Below are 15,672 nucleotides of genomic sequence, written 5' to 3' on the forward strand. Positions count from 1 at the left end.
ATACACTTTTATGGTGAAAAAAATGGGAGGAAGCAAAATAATACATATAGTATGTTTCATTTAAACATACTTGTACAAATACATAGGTAAATGCATAGAAAAGACTAGAAAATATACACTAGTTACTAGTTCTGGGTAGTGGAATTAAAGTGATTCTTATTTTCATCCTCATACTTATCAGTATTTGCTGTCTTATAATGAAGATGAATCACTTGTATGTTTTTTCCAAAAATTATTTTTAGAAATGAAAGCTATAGCCCACAATCAAGGCAGGCATGACGTCCTTCCTTTTCCATAACAGTGCCCTCTCAGCAGACCTATATTTCGTTCCTGTATTTGAATATTATCTTCTGTGTTACTTTGCTCTTCATAGACTAAAATTATAACTTCACATAAATACTCAAGTTATTCTTATCAAATCATTTCAGTATTGAGGGTTAAGACAGTGGAATGGACATACACAAATAATTTTGCTTCTTCCCAAAATCCTACTAAAACAACAATAAAGTTTTTTTAAAGACATAAATCAACAAGGATGGAAAGAGTAGGAAAGGAGAAAAAAAGTAACAAAACTTTGGACGCTGGAACACATACAGATGAGCGCTAACTGTATAGCAGATCCTGGAGAGCCAAATCCCAACCCAGCAGTACAGAAAGCTGAGCCCCACCCAACTGACACCCAAAAACCTGCCCAAGGGTCAGGACTGCGCTGCCAGCACCACCCCTGGAAGCGGAAGTGAAGCGGAGAAGGGGCCCGGGTGAGAGCCGTGTGAGGGGTACTTAGATCCTCAGGTCCTCTCCTCATCCCTGAGAAAACAATTACTTGCGGTTATTTTTGCAGAACGGCAAACAGATGACCTCTGGTTTGGAGGCTCACTAGAAGCACAGAGGTCTTTAAATCTGGGTGCTTATGTGAGAATATTGAACACTAAGATCTACTGCCCCCACCCCCATTCCCACACCAGCTCCCAGAAAAATGCAAACTATTCTCCACTGAAAGGGTCCTACAAGTACAAATACCCAGCACAGCATTGAAACAGACACAGATCCACACCACCGCACATCACTGTGAATTGCGGGTACTGGGGACAAAGCAGAGCTCCAACATGTTTCCAATGAGAAGGTCCAGACAAAAGAAGATTCAGATTGGCTTAGGACTTCTAAACAACAACAGGGGACAAGGAGAAAAAAACTATGCCTTCCAAGTTCTGAAGAAAAATACTTCTAATCTAGAATTTTACACTCTCCCAAACTATATTAATCAAATGTGAGAACAGGGAAAAAAAAGACACTTTTGATATGGAAAGGCTCAAAAAATTACCTCTCACGTACGCTTGCATAGAATATTACTAAAGGATTGAGAATTTACAGTTCTTACAAATTAAGGGAAAAGACTGACTGTTTGTAGCCTCAGTAAAAAGTTGCCAGGAGAACCAGCTTTAAATCCACTCAGTTGATAAGGACAACTTACCTCAGCAGGAACTCTTTTACAAGCCAACCAATCAGAGACCAATTCATTTCAATAAATACCCCCTGAGCGCCAACCAATCTACAACAATGTCATCCAAGCAACCATGCATCTACAGATGACGTTAACCCTCTTCTGCCTCTTATAAATCTTCCAATCCCTCAACTCCACACTGCCCAAAAACAGGAGCATGGAAGAAGATTAACAGTCTGCTTTGTTCAGGGAGACTGTGCCCGGTTAGATATTCTGGACAGTGAGTGATGGTCTCATCATCCCTTGACAGCAAACAAGGAAATAAATCAAAACAAAAGACATGGGATATGGAAAACAGGACATTCAACACAAGAGAGAAGTGAAGGAATGTTGGCGAATGGAGATTCCAGGATGCTAACTGCACTACAAGTAGAAGGGAACCAACCCAGACTGAAGCTGCGTGACAGAGAGACAGGCACGATGCAGGCTGTCATCCCCATGTTCTCTGCCACAGCACCATCTTTTTACTTCAACACAACTACTAACGGACATGCTCTACCTAAGCAAGAGAGTGAATGAAGAAGAGGAAGGTAAGAGTTCCAACAATACTGGACTCAAACTCAAAAGGAAAGAAAAGTCCAAGGATGACAACAAAGGGAAATCATCCAGGAGAAGAGCTGTGGGATGGTAAACCTAGCAAGAGCAATGAGGGTCTCCAGAAGAGAAGTTTCCAAGAATATTTTTAAAAAGGAAAGAAAACTGGAACTGACTGATTACTGTGACCCTGTGGAAAACTGCACTGAGAAGACACTATCGGAAAACAAAATTTGCACAGACATAGTAATGTAAACACAACATTATTTGACTTAACTAATACTGTTAATACAACTAGACTGGGAGGCTAGGGAAGAACAGCAGTGGTGACAGTGGTTTAAGAACAGTAAGATACTCTCTACCACAACACAAACTCAGAATCTAATGGATAATTTGGTGAATCAAAGGCCAGCATTACACATATATTATTTTAAACTATGGAGATATGCAAACCTAGAAGAAACAACTTAAGGAGGTGAAAGTGGTACTACCTTTAGGAAGGGGTTTAGAAAGAGTGGGGAGGGGAGGGACAGGAAATGTATTTTGTTATAAACCGTTTTTTTACTACATGAATTTATAAACTGTCTATTTTAAACTATCTGTTGATAAAATATAAATAATAGCAACATATAAACTTCTTATCTTAAATATATTGTTCACCATTCCAAAATATACACATAAAACATTTCAATTAAAAGGGACAGAAAACACTAGGAAAAAAGTTCTCCTTTTTTTGTTGCACAACCTTCCTATTTCCAATACTGAAAGAACAGAAATATAAAAATAAAATTTAAAAATGTTAAAGCAAATAATTGCCAATTAAGTGGACAGAGAGAATTCAGTAACTGTAATACTAGGAAGATTGTACATCTGACCTTACTTACAAATTCATTAATGATCAGGAGAGTGCAAATAACACATTTAATTAAATTTGCTCATTTATCTATTTTGGGAAGTACAATTAACAGCACTGAGAAAGAGTAGTAATATAAAGGACAGAGATGGATTAAAAACATTGGCCCAAAACCACCAAACTGGAGAGAGAATGGAAGGCTAGGTAAAATTACAGGCTTAAAGTAACACGTAGGGATATCAGAGGCTTATTTAACATCTATTTTACTGCACAGTGTTGCCATATGAAGTAATTTTTGCCAACACTAAGTTAAATGAGGTTATGTGTAGTGTCTATACACACACACACAAAATTTTTTCCTTACGAGAGACGGCTAATCCTAATTAAGCAAGGATTTATGAAGGGATTACACCCTAAAAACAAAGCACTACTGATGCAATTTGACAAGAGTAGTTTTATAGTGTCATAAATATAGAAACTCTATCAGGGATTAGTAATAATGAATTAAACTGTCCTAAAGACAACTCTGTTATCTCCTCTGTGTTATTCATCTAGCTACCTTTGCATTTTCCTCATTGTTCCTGTTCTTTATTCTCAAGCACTGACCACTCAAAATAGTCTACATTTCCCACGATGTATTGCAGTATTAGTTCCCACATTTCCCTCTCCAACAGGAAGACGTGGCTGACTATGGCACCAAGCCTCACCAATGAAACACGAGCAAAAAGTGATACAGTATGTAGCTTTGAGGACGGCTCCTTAAAGAAAGGGAGACATTTCTCTTTCCCCTCCCTGCTGGTTGGAATGTGGATGAAATGGCTGGAGCTCCAATAGCTGTACCTGAGACCATAAAGTGACTTTAGAAAGACTAGAATCCATGTACAGGGGAGCAACATGAAACAATGATAAACCATAACAGTCTTAGATTATTACTGGAATTCCTGACATCAAGAAAAATCAACTTCTATCACGTTTAAATCTCTGTTATTTGGTTGCAACCAAATCTAATCCTAATTATTTTAACACCTACCCTTGCAATACACACTAGTTCTTTCTCTAAACAATCTCTTGCTGCTCTTTTGCCAGCACCTTTTCTGCCTCCCAGTCCTTTACTAAGAGTGTTCCCTCAATATTCCATCCGACGTCTTTTCTGCTCTTCTCTAAGTTCGAGGTCAAACATTCTAAGAAACCATACCTCTGTATGTCTGATCTTCTATTTGAGCTCTAATTTTATCTCCAGCTGCCTATCATTCACTTTTATGAGCTATAATTAAACAGAAACAAGTGATTTTTAAAACACAATAGATAAATAGACAAAGTAGTGGTGGTAGCAATAGTAGTTGTTGTGATAATTAATAGTTAATATTTACTGAGCTCTTCATATTTGCCAGGCATTGTTCTAAGTCTAAGAGCTTATCCTCACAACAATCCTAGGAAGTAGGGATTATCACTATCCCACTTTAAAATGGAAGAAACCGAGAACCAGACACGTTAAATAACTTGTTCAAGACATAACTAATATACTAAAAGATTCCAACCTCTTAACCAGAGTGCACTAGCACCTTATTCTATCACAACCAAAGACATTTTAAGATTGTCCCCAGCAACCATGATAGTCATTTAAATGTCCACCATGGTAATAAACTTTGTGCCTCTGAAGATTAATTTTTAGAAACTGTGAAATTATCACTTAGAAACAAGAAAGGTAAATAAGATGAGTGATCCAGCAAGATAATACTCTTTAGGGGACAAAGTATATGACATGACCATCAAGTAATAAAATGAGTTTTCTTAGATGGCTCTACTGGTTCTGAAAGCAATTCCAAAAGACAAATTCCAAAGATTATTTTCTTGCTAGAATAAATGCATGGTCTCAACAACGGATTACTTAAAAAGGTAAAGCATCATTTGCACTATTCTTTATTTTTAAAGCACCAGATTTTTCCAACTACCTCTCAAGTTATCTAATACATAAAACTTGCATGTGACTTTCAACAGAAATACCGTCAGCTATAGAGTCGAATCTAAGTTCTTCAACCCAGCCTTCAAAGGCTGCCACTAATTCTTTTTCATTATCCCCACACACATGCACCTAACAAATCACATCTCTCTACTATTCATCATCAATAAAAATCATACCTTCCATTTGTGCAATAATGTTAACATTTTCATTTTTGCCTCACTCAGTTCACATATTGTACTCATTTTTGCTTCTAATTTCTCATCACTATGTGGAATTTTCTTCTATCCTCTCCAGTCAAATTGTTATTCTATCACTTCCTTCAATATCCTCCTCTTCCATGCAGCCTAAATAACCTCACAGAGATATTCCTATATTTTGCATTCCTCGGCAGAGAGCTCACCCAGTAGTAGAACTGAAAGAATCTCCAAGATTGACCAGGCTAGGACTTCTTTTCTGTATGAGTGATTTTCCAAGGAAAGGGTTAACTTCCATCAGATTCTTGTGTCAAATATCTTGGAGAGTTGATTTGACAGCTGACACAATGGAAGCCTAGAGATATCCTGTAACTTGCCCTAGTTTCCAGATGGTGAAAATATGGCTGTATTTTTCTAAATCCTCAGAATGATTATGTACGGAATTTATGATAATAGTAATAAATACTTTAAAATTTAAAACTACAGTACATTTTGAAGTCAAAGATAAATTCCTCAACCTTGAAGTCAAGTGTCAGAGGCCAAGAAAAGTTTCAGGCTACTCAAGAAAACAAACAAGAAGCACAATACAAAAAAAAAAAAAAAAAAAAAAAAACCACTATAGCAAAAAGGGAAAGTATAGCTATGTCACATTAACGATGCTGGTGGGAAAAACCAAGAGCTACATGGCTCCTGGGGCTTGTCAACTCCAGTACTTAATAAATCGTTGGTTCTCACCCTGGAAGAGTCAAGACGTCTAAAAGGCCACTGGAAATTCTGAATGTATTGAAAGATGGCCACAACTGAGTTTGAAACAGTTATTTGATATGGTTGAAGAGAATTACTCATAAACAAATCAAGACTCCCTCTTTTCCTTCCGGGTCTTTGGCTAAAAATGAAAAAGTGAAATGAAAGCACAAAAGTTCTGGAAAGATTCATATAAAAAACTTTCGAACCACTGAAATCAGCTAATAAATTTATCTTTTCCTAGCACTCGGTTTTAAATTCCAGTCTATAATCTCTTCTCCAAAACTCTTGGGGTCAAACAGGCTTCAGAATTCAGTTGGGTTTTTTTTTTCCAGATTTTAGAAAGGTTAATATGGTATATAACCTAGGTTACAAAATATTCTAACCATGGTCTGGGGCAACATTCTGTAAATACACACATTAATATTTCTGTGGAAGTAAGTATGAATCAATAATTATACTACGTGCAATAAATAGACTACAAATAGTCTTACACCAGTGCAGACTGACTTTTGCTGCCAACTGCGTTTGCCACAGACTTATTAAAAACTTCCCATTTTCACAACAGTTTGAATTTAGGAAGCACGGGTAAGAAACTATGGACCTCAAATTGGTTATATCTAAGAGGTGAAATTATAGGTGGATTTTATTTCTTTCCTCATTTTCAAATTTTTCTACACTATCATATTATTTACATGTATCAGATTATTTACAAAATAAAAGGGAATGGGGACAAAGCCAAGTACAGAAACCGATCAACTTGCAAACTGAATTAAAAAGAGAAGATCTTGTTCAGAGACTAAAAGTCAAGAAAATAATTGAAAAGTCTGAATTTGTTTTTTACAAATTTAGTATAAGTTTTTAAAATAAATTAATAAAAACACCATTGGCATTACTAATATTCAACAGGATTCAAAAAGAGATACTGTTTTATTAACTCATTTTTTAACTTACTATTTCTCAGCTCAGAAACTGCTTGTGACAGGCGGTCTTTCTCAAAGAGGACACCTATCCCCACCCACCATTTTTCTTACAATGTGACTCTGACATTCCTCCAGTGAGAAGTGGGTTCAGTGTAACAAGCGCTGCTCTCCTTGAATTTGGCAAGCCCCTGTCACTATGTGACTTCCAAGGCTAGGTCACAACAGACAACACAGCTTCTACTTGCTTCTCTTGAGATGCTTACTCTTAGAAAACAGCCACCACCATGCTGTGAAGATGTTCAAATTAACCTCTGTGGAGAAATGGGTGTGTCCGTGTTTTGGGGGACGGCCAAAATCCACCAGGAGACCTGAGTAAAGAAGCCTCCAGCTTCTAGGTCCCAGCAGCAAGTCAGCACCAGCTTTCAATTGTTGCTAGCGAAGGCTCAGACACGCCACCGCCACTCTGCCGATCTAAATTCGGACAGAACCCCTAGCCTAATCCAGCGGTTGTTTACATCACTTTCAGAGGAGCTACATGACAAAAGCTAACCAGAAAAAGCACCCTTTCCTAGCTCATGAGCTTCATATTAAACACATACACGCTCACAGACCCTAAAATCAAGCTTTTCTCAACTTTGAAGTCCAAACTGCCAATGAGAAATTGGGCAGCCCTGTTTAAACAAGACAATTTCTACCTAGGGAACTAAAGGACTCATCTCAAATGTATTCTGAGTACCTACTACATGTGAAACACTTTGCTAAATGTCTAAGACACAAAAATGAATAACCTAGTCTGTAGTTATTAATGTAATCTATAGAGGGAAGAAATAAAAATAGGTATACAAATAGTTTGTGAAAGTACCTAAGTGCCAAAATAGGAATATGAAATTAACTCTACCACAAATAGTTAATTTGTAAAATCATTTTGGACTTACAAACAGCTTTTTGATTCCTCTAGGAAAGTAGAAGAGCTTTAGTAAATGCCTAGGAAAAAAGTGGGAAAACATGAAAAATGTAGGCCTTATTATGTATTTAAATTGTAAGATTACAGGTGGTTTTTGTTGTTCTTACAAAACTTTCCTGTATTTTCCAAATTTTCTACAGTACGCATGTACTAGATCTTTAAGAAAATAAAATTCCAAAGAAAATGACAGTTTTACCCAATTTTTTTATTTTTTATAATGTGTTTAAACTACACTATGAAGGGGGTCAAGCAAGCAGTTAACAGGTTTGTAACATATAAGCTGACTTGGTGTTTGCACGCAGGAAGTGCAAGTTAAATTTAGTATTAAAGGAAAATTTTCAGTGTCATAAAAACCACATAAACATGTCACTTGATTTACTATTACTATCTGCTTTTCTTCCCTTTCCTAGCTAATTACAAATATTTCAAGTTCTCCCCAAATAGAGAAAAACGAAGTCAACATGCTCTCCCTCTCCCGGTCACGTCCTCCTGGCCGTTCCCTCTCATGTGCTCTCTTGCTCTGTCTCACCTACTGCCATCTGTCTGTCACTTCTAAGGTGGCCCTTCCCGCTCCATCTCCGATGAGGCCTTTTGAATCTCACTTCCCCTGCCTCTGCAGGTCCCTCAGTGCTTCTGACTCCGTCTCTGACTGCCCTCACTTCTGCCTATTGTTCATGTGTGTTCTCGTTACCCACTCCATTTCTAAGACGTTCTTCTTAAAGAGTCCCTCGAATCTTTATTGACAAACAGGGTTGGTACTGTTATCCCTATTTCACAGATGGGAAGGAAACACAAAACAGGACGGCTAGTATAAATCTGAGCGGTTAGGATTTAAATCCAAGTGCTTCCCTCTGTCTTTAAAACTCTTCTAGCATTGCATGCAAAGAACTTGAAACAGCCCAACGGCACGTCAATAGTAACACTACACGTACTCTTTTCTAAGAGGCAAATCTCATCTTAAGGAGTGCCACACACCTTTTGCCCATATTTTTGCCTCTGCACCAAGTTAAACGGTTATGAACTTGACTATTCCAGAAATCCATACCACCATATTCACAGGTTAACCCATGTGATTTGGGGGAACCTTACTAGACACCAGAACCTGCAGTTTCCAACAGTGCTTCTCGATTTTTATTGCTAGTCCAAAACCAGCCATGTTTGACCCAAAAAAAAAGATACAAGAGGGACAACAATTATTTATAAAACTGAAGAGTGAATTTGAAGACTGGAAAACCATACAGCAGGTGAGCATTAGACAGTGAAAACTGCACACCACGGACTGGGAGCAACTGGTCCACGTTTCATTGAGAGGAGAAAATTCTCTCCAAATGCAGCCTAATGCTGCTCAGCAACACCCTACACCTTCTCTTCTAGCTCAAGCTCTGACAACTGGAATTTCTCTGTAATTCAGTGAGCTCTTTGGAGTTATCTGGGCTTCATCCATCCTGCTGGGCTCATTCATGGAGAACTGTCCCCCCTTCCCCAAGAGCACATTTGGTGGTGGTGGCACAGAAGTAGGGTTCTCTTTCAAGACATGACTAGCCTAGTTCCCTTTCTTTCCATTTCTCCTATGGATGGGAAGTCTGCAACAAATACAATTCAACAACTAAAAGAAATGTATAAATTATAGTTCAGGGTAGTGGTTGTCAGAGATCACCCTGCAGGTCACCAGTTTTATACAAAGTGCGAGCGCTACTCATATCCATACAGTTTTCTAATTTAAAATCTATGCTTTCACTTCCAGCACTAGTTCATTTACTTCCATTATGGCTAATGAGTGCATGAACGCTGCATCAACAATATACCCGTCTTATCACTCATTCTGGTGAGGTATTTTGTGAATAGTTAGCTTATGAAGCTAATGAGGACAGGGTCACAGATTCAAACATGTCGGCCAATTAGCTTTGCTGTGTTTCAAGGTTGCATGGTCACAATCAACAACCTTAACCTTGGCTGACAAAAAAATATACTAATCATGTGAAGTGTTGGGGAAATGAATACAGATGTATCACTAAAATCCATAACTATCACAAAAATTAAAAACAGTAATAATAAAAACATCATCTGTCTTTTACTAAGCCTGGGTAGTATGTTCAAATCATCTCTGATCTTTTCAGTCACATAGGGTTGGTATTATTATCCCTGTTTTACAGATGATGAAAAAATGAACTCTGAAACGATTCTATAACCAAAGCCACAAAACTAGTAAGTAGCAGAGCCTGGGTTCAAACCGTGGTCTATCCAACTCCGAAGCTTAGGTTATTCCCACAATGTCATCCTGTCTCTCCAGAGGATACCTTAGGGGCACAGGACAATCAACAAAATGTTCTTATTCAGAACTAGTCAGCACCGTCATCACTGAGCATTCACTATGTATCTGAGGTGTGATCAAACAGTACAGTGAATGTTTAAATTAAAAAGTTATTACAGTAAAAGACATATGTAAAAGACACACTGCCATGAATCCCCATCAAAATACTCCTCCTCGCTTCGAACACACTCAGCCCATCATTCTTGCCACTTTCTGAAGCAGTTCTGGACGTCCTCTTTCATGAGTGTCTTTAGTTGCACTGTTGTGGCTGCCTCGATGTCCTGAATCATTTTGACTTTGGGGAAGAGCCAGAAGTCGCACGGTGCCAGATCCAGTGAATAAGGTGGATAAGGACAAACTATGTTTTTATTTGACAGAAATTGGCATACCAGAAGTGACGTGTGACATGGAGCACTGTCACGATGGAGGACATACTTTAAAACACACCTTCTCTCAACTGTACCTCACACCCCACTGACTGCACCGAACAAGCTGAAACTTGTCACACACTGTTACTAAGGGTCGATGGGTTGCTTCCCAATTGAAGATTCCTGCCTTTCCATTGGATGGCACTCGGCAGCACATTTACCATTATTTTTTTATCACAACGGGAAAGGCTCTGTGCCACACATCGCTTCGGGTACATGGCAGTTTCTGTCAAATAATGTGTTATGTGTGTCTTCATTCACCTTAGTCACCAGATCTGGCACCGTGCGACTTCTGGTTCTTCTCCAAAGTCAAAATGACCATTGAAAGGTAAATGTTTTGAATTGATTCAGGACATCGAGGTAGCCACAACAGCTAAACCAAAGACACTCACAAAAGAGGACTTCCAGAACTGCTTCAGAAAGTGGCAAGAACGATGGGATAAGTGTGTTCGAAGCAAGGGGGAGTGTTTTGAGAGAGATTAATGGCAATGTGTCTTTTACTGTAATAACTTTTTTAAACATTCACTGTATTTTTTGATCACACCTTGTACTCAAGATGCTATAGCTGAGAATGAGTCTACCTTCCAAAAACTTCTTATAAGTAAAAAAAAGTCAAGGAACAAAAATATTTAAAACATAAAAGAAAAAATAACACGATAGCACACAAAGTAGATGTTAATCTATTTTGTTATAGCTTTGTATATATGTCTATAGCAAAAAAACATTTATCTTGCTGATTCACAACTAAAGGTAAGAATGAAACAGATAAAGCAGAGCCAGGAGATAACCACATCAAAAAAGGGGAAAAAGGAAACATTTCCTAAACATCTAAATCTGCCAACACCTTACCTTGTAATTAACAAGGTATTTGAAGGAATTTAAAATAGACCATTTCATTTCTTAACCCTAAGACTCTGCTTTGATCAACAAATCAGTTTTCCCAATCAGGCTTTCCTCCTTGGTTTCTCTCCTTGCAGAAACACACACAGACTAATGCCACCATTAGCACCAGTCACTAAGAGAGTCTGCCTTCAAAATATTATGTTACCAAATCTTCTGGACCTTACCCACTAGGCCAAAATTTTACAAATACTCTGGTTAAAAAAAAAAGAAAGGAAAAAAAGAGGGTGGGGATGGGGGTAGGAGGGAAGGACAAAAAGGCTATATAAAACTCTAGACAATAGTCAATATCTATATCATAAACATAGATAATTGCTCTGCTACAAGCTACAATGTGCCGACAGAAAACTGCACTCTTACTACAGGTTTTAAATGAAGCACCAGTCCAACATCACATCCCAACAATCGGTTCACTACAGGACTTTGGAAACATCTAAAAGTGAAAAACAGCGTAATATAATCTTTACAGAAAATGCATTGCTTTAAGGGGAAGAAAAAAACACACCGAAATCCTGCAATCTTGAGAACTTCTGTTTACAGTATTTTAAGTTTGTAGGTTACGGATAACCATTCTTACTTCACAAACAGAAAGGAATTTCAAGACCTATCATCATCACTATCAAGGTCATCAATTACAATAGCAACAGAATAATAAGCACTTACTCCAGGCGCTACTAAGCTCTTTATATTCGTATCTCATTTAATCTTTATGGACACCTTGTGAGGTAAATGCTATTATCTCCAGTTTAGAGATGAGTAAAGAGACTTAGAGAAACCAACTAATTTGCAGAAACTCATAAACTAGAAGTCACAACAGCAGGATTTGAACTACTGTAATGCTATTCTGTTTTTTGAACCACATTCAAGTATTTTTCAACCTATGATTTCAGAATAAACACCGGTTAAGATTACCTAATTACTACTCCAAACCCATAAAAAAACTTATTGTAAAATCCCCATTCTCTATAAAGGGAAGAAAAATAAGACAGAAAGCCACCTGCTTAGTCTCAGAGCTTAATTGCCAGAAAAAGGAAACTGGAATACTGGCTATTTATATTCTGAATTCTAACTGTATTCTAGCACATACACATAGGATAGGTGAAAATAACCACAGTATTTCAGCTGGTAGGCACACAAGGTTAGTGGAATTGTTAGAGCTAGGTTGAACACAAGTAGTATATGAAAGGAGGGGGGAGACACTAGAGCTGCTGGAGACAGGCTTTCCTTTAGCACTATACCTGAGCTACCTGCACCTGTGTAGTGCTGAAGGAAGGTTGTAAGAGAGTAAGAGGGGTAGACAGGTGCGTCTGTGTGGCAGGGAGAGAAGTGTCCAAATTCTGGTAGACCTTAACACCCAGATGAAGTTTAACATTGACTCCACAGGTGACAGGGCCCTGCTATCACCTCATCATCAGGAATAGGGCATCAGAACATTTGTATGGCTCATACTCGTTTCCAAGGACACCTTCCCCCGTTTATTTACTCATTCCACCTTCATCAAGATCATGGCCATGCTTATGACCAAGTTCATAAAGACATGAATGTGATTTTAAAATTCAACTGACCTGGACTTAAGACAGGATAAGAAGGTTGTCACTGAAACATGCTTTCTCACATATATCACTTCTGCTTAAGCCCACAAAACCGGAAGGCAGACAGGCCAAAGACTATTCTCTCCATTTTTCACATTGAGAAGCCGCGGTAAACCGGCTACAAACGATCGCAGATCCAGCCAGTGGAAGCCCGGAGACTCCTCCCCAAGGGACATCACACGCCAAATCTTGGGATTCTTCCCTTACTCAACTCCGAGAGGCGGCTTTCCTGATAGGGAAAACTTCAATAATCGGACTTCAGGTTTTCCGAGGGCCTCCCAAGAAAACCAGGAAGTCCATCCTCCCGTGTCGGCAGCTCACTCCCAGCCCACAGCCCCGGGCTCTGGGGCAGCGGAGCAGACTCACACCAAAGGCCCACCGCCCGGAAATCGTCCGCAGCCCCGGGCTGATGGTCTCGGGACGGCCTCGGAGGCCCCCAGTCCCGTACCCCCGGGTCGCCACGGACCCGCTCAGTACCTGTTGAAACCCGTAAAAAGAACGTCCCCTTCGCAGGGCGTATTTGGAGCGAGGGCCCACAGCAGGTACGCAGGCCCTGGGAGGGCAAAAGGGCCTCGGGAGGGTCCCCCACAATCCAAGCCCCGGAGGGGTCGAAGGGCGGGAGTTTCCCAGTAACCTCCGCCCCAGGCGGGGGCCCGCCCCGCGCGTCACGTGAGAAAAAAAAATACCGCTAACAAAACAGAAAGGAAGTCTTGTCCCAGGTGTGAGGGGAGAAGTGGACCCAACGAGCCCCAGCTTGGGGTGCGGAGGGAAGGAGAGACAGGGACACGGAATTACCGGGAGCACCGTCTCTCTCCGCTTCCGCCGCCTGCTTGAACCTCTAGCTCTTCCGCTTGTGCCGGTGGGGCCGGAGCCAGGCCTGGACTCCGCCCCCCGGCGCCGCGGAGCCTTCTGGGGGTTGTAGTCTCGGTGAGACCGAGGCATCGCTGGCTGCCTCCGGGTCACGTGGGAGGAGGGGTAGGAAGGTGTTTACGGTCCAGGCTGCTCAACGCTTCCCACTTCCCCTCAACTACAAACTATTTAGGTCTCTATGCGTCCAACTCGATCATACCATCCCTCTTCTTTACAGCCAAGTTTCTTGAAAAAGGTAGTCTGCACTCACTGTCTCCATTTCTTCCATCCTCCTCTGCGCTGCAGCTTCTGCTGCCACAGAAAATGCCCTCGTTGTCATCAGTGTCCTTGCCAAACTCATCGGAGATATTTTCAGGTCCTCGAACTTCAGTTTTAGGCACCATTTGACGCTGTTGGACATTATCAGTCATCTTCTGACACTAGTCAGGTTTTCCTTCTTCCTCTCAGGTCATTCTTCTCAGTCTCCTTGAAGAATTCTTTTTCTAATCCACCTCCTTAATATTAGTGTTCTCCAGAGTGCTCGGTATTGGAGTGGGGGAGGGGAGACTCCGCCCCCTTCTCTCTTGAACTTCCTGTTTGTATTCCCAGCTTCATTGACTGACCCTGCCTCGTGTCCCACACAGGGGACTTAAATGCAGCAGCTTGAGAAGTGGACTACCTCCTCCCTATTCACTAACATTCACCCCAACCTTCAACCTAGATTCCTCCCTCTCTCACTTCCTCTTCCACCCATGCTCAAATAGTCACTAACTCTTGCAGAATCGATCTGCCAAGTGTCTTGAATCTATTCCTCTTCACACCCATGGCCACTGATTGTACGCAAACCTGCATCATTTCTCACCGAATTACTGTATGGGCTTCCGTGCTGGTCTCAGCACCTTTATCGAATCCTCCCTACTACCGTAAGGCCCATTGATACAAAGGGAACATTTAATCGTGTGACACTTTTGGTAAAATCCTTTAAAATAGCTACTTGATTGAGTTTGGGAAGAGGAATGGAGGTGAATCCTTTACGCGGCTTTACGCCAGCTCCACGATTCTCTCCTTCCCACCTCTCATACTGCAGACGTTCAGAGAAAGGAGATTTACAGCAGATCTTATTGTGAGGTAGGTGGGCACAGACATTTTTTAAAAGTTCCCCAGGTGATTCAATCATTCAACAAGAATGTATTTTGTATACCAAGCATACTGGTATCCAATATATGCTGGCTACTAAGAAAATAATAGTAAACAAGACAGCCCTTGCCCTTAGGTGTTTACAGTCTCTTGGAAGAGACAAATATTAATCAAATGACTCCATACTAAAAAAACAATAAAACCCCAAATTACCAGCCGTAATAAGGAAGAGACAGGAAAAGTAATGTCCCTCTCCCTTTCCCTCTGCCACCTGCCCAGCAGTTTACACTCCTCATCCTTTCAAAAACAGCCTCTCAGGAGCTAATCCCGTTCCACTTGCCTCCCTTCTACATCTACGAGATATGCCAAACTCCTATGTTGCATTGCTCTCTCACTTTTTTGTTTGTTTGTTTGTTTGTTTGCTTTTTTGCTCTCACTTTTGCACAAGCTCTCTATTTGGAAAACCCTTAGTTTCTTCCTTGACTAACTTCCATCCTATGTTCTTTTCCTCTGTTGGATTCAAAGCAAACCCCGGAGAACACCACCCACACGGAAGGATTTTCTGAGGATTGGATTGAGTCAGGTTATCGATAACTGCAAGCCAAGCAAAGGTGAGCTGAGTAGGAGAGCCGGGAACAGTTGAATGTGGGCTGGATTGCAGGGCTACGTTAGCCAGTTCACAGGTGTAGAACCTGAGCCAACATACACATCCTCCAAAACCCAGACCAAGTATCATCTTTTCCAGGAAGCCTTGGCTCTGTTCCCTCCGGATGAACTAC

The 15,672-nt window shown here is 40.3% G+C and overlaps 1 protein-coding gene across 10 annotated transcripts in view; it reads right to left on the minus strand.

Moving 5' to 3' along the window:
• R3HCC1L (R3H domain and coiled-coil containing 1 like) overlaps positions 1 to 14,326 on the minus strand; it is a 185,830-nt gene extending 171,504 nt beyond the window's left edge. For 2 of the 10 annotated variants that reach the window (XM_074339234.1, XM_074339242.1), the window contains exons 1-2: positions 12,881 to 13,696; positions 7,648 to 7,696 (exon numbers count right to left, since the gene is read on the minus strand). The gene's annotated coding sequence lies outside the window, so the exon portion shown is untranslated. The other 8 variants (XM_074339235.1, XM_074339236.1, XM_074339241.1 and 5 more) reach the window with 8 other exon arrangements.
• Between the last annotated feature and the right edge of the window lie 1,346 nt (positions 14,327 to 15,672).

Source organism: Rhinolophus sinicus, linkage group LG07, assembly GCF_036562045.2.
Source record: "Rhinolophus sinicus isolate RSC01 linkage group LG07, ASM3656204v1, whole genome shotgun sequence".
Classification (NCBI taxonomy): domain Eukaryota; kingdom Metazoa; phylum Chordata; class Mammalia; order Chiroptera; family Rhinolophidae; genus Rhinolophus; species Rhinolophus sinicus.